Below are 6,512 nucleotides of genomic sequence, written 5' to 3' on the forward strand. Positions count from 1 at the left end.
CCTCCTCCATCAAAGCATCAAGGCAGCAACCATGAGCTTAGCCTAGCTTCTCTGCCTGTATCACAGAGCAGGGAAACACCCCGGTGCAAAAGTTCCTGTGGATAGAAAATGAAGGAATCTGCTGTGTACAGAGTGGGTAATCAATGCTAGAATCATTAGGGTAAATAATGGTCAGGGTCACATGTACAGTCCTTTCAACAAAGCACTCAAAAGGGATATGATAATTTTCAGTGTTAGAGTAGATTAAGATGCTCTTCAACATAGTGACTCCAGATTGCTTATCATACTAAATCTAGAGAGAAAATCAGTAAAGAATTTTCATCATTATTTATAAGGACTGTTAAGTACCTACTGTTTTGAGATCTTGTTTAGAGTCGTGGTGATACAAGAGTCTATTTATATGATTTATGGCTTAACCAGACCTATTTTATTTTATGAAAAGTTAGTGTGTTAAAATTGATATGATAACTTATTTGTCAAATGTTTATTGGAGAGTGAACTATGGGCCAGTCCCTTTAAACAGACACAAGGTTTACATATTACAAGCAAAAACCAACATGGTCAGGCTCTCATGAAGGTTAATTTTACTTTTTCCTCTACTCTCTGTACCATGTACACTAAAATAAGAAATGATGTATGATGTATTGCACAGTATCTAAAAATCAACCCTCTCTTTCCAATTCCACTGCCCTTGCTTAAGTCAACCTTCTTTATTTTTAGCCTCGATTATGTCAGTGGCTTCTGAACAGGTCACTATGTTCAATCTCTGTGTTATCCCAAATTTCATATGTTGAAATCCTCACCCCACCATGTGATGGGATTGGGAGGTGGGAATTTGGGAGGTGATTAGATCACCTAATCTAGAGTGTAGAGGCCTCATGGATGGGATTAGGGTCCTAAGAAAGAGACCCTCGAGAACTCTCTCACCCTCATTCTGATAAATGAGGGCACAACGTGATGTCGGTAGTCTGTAATCCAGATGAGGGCCTGCACCAGAACATGACCACGCTGACACCACAATTTTGGACTTCCAGCATCTAGAAATGAGAGAAATAAACTTCTGTGGTTTACAAACAACTTGATATATGGTATTTTTATAGCAGCCTGAACAGACTATGACAAATAGTTTCTTCACAATTTGAATTAATTAAGGGAGTGAGACTTGCAGATATCTGAAGAAGAGCATTCCAGACATCAGGAATTGTTAGCACAGTGACTCTGAAATTGGACCTTGGTTGGTGTGGTCCATAGGGGTTAAGAAGCTAATAAGGCTAGAAGAGAGTGAAAAAGAGGGAAAGTAGTACAATTTGAAGCAAAAGCATTCATATCATGTAAGGTCTTATTGGCTTTTATAAAAACACTGGCTCGTAATCTTAGACAATAGTGCCTTTGGAAGATTTAGAGCAGAGGGGTGACATTATCCTGATAAAACAAGATCCCTAAGGCTACTGTGTTCAGAATTGACTTTCTGTGGACAAATATTTGGAAGCTATTGGGGAAATATAGGTAGGGTATAATAATGGCTTGGACTGCAGTAGTAACATAAGTAGTTGGCTTCTAGATATATATGATGATCCATCAGTATTTTCTGAAGAAATGTATTTGGGATGTAGGAGGAAGACAGAAGTAAAGGGGTGACCCCAAGGTTTCTGATATTTAAAACTGGAAAAAGGGAGTTGCCATTAACACTAAAGGGGAAGAGAGAGGGAAAAGCAAGGTTTGGGGGAAAGATTAGGACATATTAACTTTGAGATATCTATTTGAAATGCAAGTGGAGATGAGTAGGCCGTTGTATATCTGTCTGTAATTTAGGATGAGAGATCTGAAGACATATTTGGAATTTTCAGAATACAAATGGTATTTCAAACCCTGAGACGGTATGAGTTCACCAAGAAAGAACACATATAGCAAAGAACAGAGTTTTAAAGACATTCTCAACTTTGGAGTATTCCACCATTAATAAATCAAGAAGAAAAGGGGAAACCTACAAAGGAGATTAAAGGTGTAGCCACTAAATAAGCAAAGACCAAGAGAATTTTGTTCTGGAAGTCCAGTGAAAAGTTCTGACAAGTGAAGGAGCAATCGACATATCAGTGCAGCTTATAAATCAAGTAAGATGAACACTGAGAACTGACCATTGGATTTATCAGCATGGAGACCACGAATAACCTTGACAAGAGCAGTGCTAGTAGACTGCGAGAAAGATAGCATGATTGGAGAGGATTCAAGAGAGAACAGGTGGAAGAGAGAACGTGAAGAAAGTAAATATACCATATAAACAAATATACCAGTATAAAGCTTTCAGTATTATTTGTGTTCATATTGTTGCAAGAATTTAATAAATCAGTCATGATGACTATGTACCTCAAGACAAAATATAAGTAATTCTTGAGTCTCTTTAGAATTAAGCATATAATGAAATAACAGAAATTGAAGTAATGCAAAAAAACCCTAAAAACTACTTTATTGTTTTTGTTGTTTTTATTATTATTATTAGTGTTCTTTATATTCTTTGTTTTCCTTATATTCCTCCAAATGCAAAATTAGATATATTAATAGTTTAATTACAAATTTTCACAGGTGATCTTTTGTATAGGAATCACCAGTGAATGGACCATATATACAAAAGTGTCTTGTAACATGAAAGGTAAGTATGACTAAAGTGAGAAAAATACACAATATATATATTCCTTTTAAAGAAAATAATTGAGTTCCAAAAATAAGACAAATGATTACATTTTAATTTGATAAATTAATAGTTAATAAAATTTACTGTGTTAAAGAACAACACTAATCAAAACAAAGAAATTTAGACCTTGATTTATCATTTACCTGGGATGACTATCCTTAGAAAGTTTCTTGTCTTCAGTAGCTATCTATACTTAAGAGAGTAAAACAGCTGTGCTATATTCCTAACTAAGAAGAAAAGAATATGCAGGAAAAATGAATATTCAATTTTAGAAGCAATTCATAAAATATAAACATAAATAATCAAAGCACAAATCATGTATTAAACTCTGCTGGGTCTAAAATACTGATACACAAAACCCGCCAAATAGCTGAAACAATCTTGAGAAAGAAAAATGAAGCTGGAGGAATCAGGCTCCCTACTTCAAACTATACTACAAAGCTACAGTCATTAAAACAGTATGGTACTGGCACCAAAACAGCAACATAGATCAATGGAACAGGATAGAAAACCCAGAAATAAACCCACACACTTATGGTCAATTAATCTACAATAAAGGAGGCAAGAATACACAATAGAGAAAAGTCTCTTCAATACATGGTGCTGGGAAAACTGGACAGCTACATCTAAAAGAATAAAATTAGAACATTCTCTAACACCATACACAAAAATAAACTCAAAGTGGGTCAAAGACCTAAATGTAAGGCCAGGCACTATAAAACTCTTAGAGGAAAACATTGACAGAACAGTCTTTGACATAAATCACAGCAGTATCTTTTTCAATCCACCTCCTAATGAAAATAAAAACAAAAATAAATGAATGGAGCCTAAACTTAAAAGCTTCTGCACAGCAAAGGAAACCATAAACAAAACAAAAGACAACCTACAGAATGGGAGAAAATATTTAAAAGTGAAGTGACTGGCAAAGGATTAATCTCTAAAATAAACAAACAGCTCATGCAGCTCTATATCAAAAAAACAAACAACCCAATCAAAAAATGGGTAGATCTAAATAGACATTTCTCCAAAGAAGACATACAGTTGGCCAAAAAACACATGAAAAGATGCTCAACATCACTAATTATCAGAGAAATGCAGATCAAAACTACAGTGAGGTACAGTGTAGTCCACAAACAATAAATGCTGGAGAGTGTGTAGAGAAAAGGGAACCCTCCTATACTGTTGGTGGGAATGTAAATTGGTACACCCACTATGGAGAACAGTATGAAGTTTTCTTAAAAAACTGAAAGTAAGGAATTCCCTGGCAATCCAATGGTTAAGACTCTGTGTTCTCACTATCGAGGGCCCAGGCTCAATCCCTTGTTGTAGCCAAAACAAACAAACATGCAAACAAAAACAAAAAAACTAAAAGTAGAACTACCATATGATCCAGCAATCCCACTTGTGGGCATATATCCATAGAAAATCATAATCTGAAAAGATACATGCACCCCAATATTCATTGCAGCACTATTTACAATAGCTAAGACATGGAATCAAGCTAAATGTTCATCAACAGAGGAATGGATAAAGAAGATGTGGTACATATATACAATGGAATATTACTCAGCCATAAAAAACAAATGAAATAGTGTCATTTGCAACAACATGGATGGACCTAGAGATTATCATACTAAATGAAGTAAGTCAGAGAAAGACAAATATCATATGATATCACTCATATGTGGAATTTAATTTTTTAAAAAACTGATACAAATGAACTTATTTAGAAAACAGAAGCAGTCTTACAGATATCGAAAACAAACTTACGGTTACCAAAGGGGAAACGTGGGGGGGAAGAAATAAATCAGGAACTTGAGATGAACATACACACACTACTATATATAAGATAGATAACCAACAAAGACATACTGTATAGCACAGGAGTCTCTACTCAGTATTCTGAGGTAACCTCTAAGAGAAAAGAATCTAAAAAAGAATGAATATATGTATATGTATAACTGAATCACTTTGCTGTACACCTGAAGCTAACACAATATTGTAAACCAAATATACGCCAATAAAATTAAAATTAAAAAAAACTAAGATAAAATAGTGAGGCCAAAAGAGAAAAGACAAATCATGAATAAAATTACAGAGGGCCACCCTAATGTAAAGCAGGACCATGATAGCTGAAACTGTCCCCCAAAACATGGTGTTATGAAAGGGCCCTCTATGTAGTTCAAACAAGATTAATTCATGATCTTATTGTGAAATATCATTTAGATTTTGGCAAGATACTTTACAGACTCTTACTTAAAATAGTTCAGTTTGAGAGCATGAATTTGAGGCTAGCAAAGGGAAATGAAGATTTCACATGAATATCTTAATCCTTAAAAGCAAGAAAGCTTTCCACTGAAAAAGGCAGAGCATTTGAGGACATGACTTTCCCAGTCTTTGGCCTATAAATATATTAGATCCTCTTTTAAATCCTCCTTTCATTTAGTCTTAAAGTCTGTGAAGTCAGGATTTACTATTTCACCTATACAGAAAAAAATATATATCCATCTTAAGGTTTCTTATGAGTTATAAATAGAGTCTGCTGAAATCAACTTTAAACATTAACACATAGTCTTGGCTAGATGAAATAAAACAGACACACACATATACAGAAAAAAGAAATAAAATAGAACATTTGTTTAGTATTAAAAATTCATTAGTATATTTGAGGGAATAAAATATACTCATAAGCTGTTTTAAATATTTGATGCTAAAGGTTTTACTACCAAATAAATTCATTGAAGAGTAATCTTAAATTGATGTGTTTTTTTTTTCCTTTAATAAATATGCCAGGTTTAATTATCCCAATCTAAACAGTATAGAAGGCAGTGAACATTAAATCCACTGTAATGTTGTTTTTAGGCTGTATTACCTTCATTGATATCAATTTAATTAAAGTGTGCATTGGCAAGGATGAAAATGACTTAATTGTTTAAAACAAAGATTTTCTGAGCCATTGCCAAACCGGAAAATTAAGCACCCCATATGACCCTTTTTTTAATGTTTCTTACAAATCTACTCCATGGAAGTAAGTTTGGAGAAACCATAACTAGTACATTTTTATTGTTTTTATCTAATAAATAGAATAATTTTAAATTACCATATCAGAAAAAGTTTTTAGATGGACAAAGGATAAAGTTTTAAATGGATATCTAAGGAAACGTGATTTTCCACAATTATACTTAGATTTCAGATGTTGATAAACTTTTCTTGAACTACTATATTTGCATTCATTTGTCTTCTGCTTGATTTTCTTTGAAATATAATCACAAAAATATAAAAGGTGAGACTCACATTCCTTGTAAGTGAAGGATTTTTTTTCATTTTTTATTCCTTGCTTATAGTTGAGTCCCTGGAACTTAGTAAACAATAAATATTTATTGAATATATGTATGTTTGAATGGCTAAATGGTTAGAAAAATGAATGAATGAATGAAATATCACTTCCTATTTTAAAGCTGAAGACATTTAGCCTTAGAAATGTTAAGTAAATTACTTAAAGAATTATTACTGAAAACACTGAAGATCCTGTTGTCAAGCTGAGGACTCTTCATTATAACATTCTTCTCATCAGTGGAAATACTGTTTAAGTAAGAGTAGGGGTAGCATTTTGGGGAGTGACAATTCTAATACCTGTTTAGACATTGACTAAAATGAACTAAGAGACAGATCATAAATGAAGTGATTATGAGCTGGATTAGTATGGTAAATGAAGCTACCAGGAGGACAAAACAGTATTTTAGATAACTCATAAGAGAAATCCATAAAACCTGGACTGTAAATGGATAAATGAGATAAGAGTGCTGAGAAATCAAAGCAAACT

The sequence above is a fragment of the Monodon monoceros genome, unplaced genomic scaffold, assembly GCF_005190385.1.
Source record: "Monodon monoceros isolate NGI ecotype Baffin Bay Population unplaced genomic scaffold, NGI_Narwhal_1 Super_Scaffold_15, whole genome shotgun sequence".
In the NCBI taxonomy this organism is placed as follows: Eukaryota; Metazoa; Chordata; class Mammalia; order Artiodactyla; family Monodontidae; genus Monodon; species Monodon monoceros.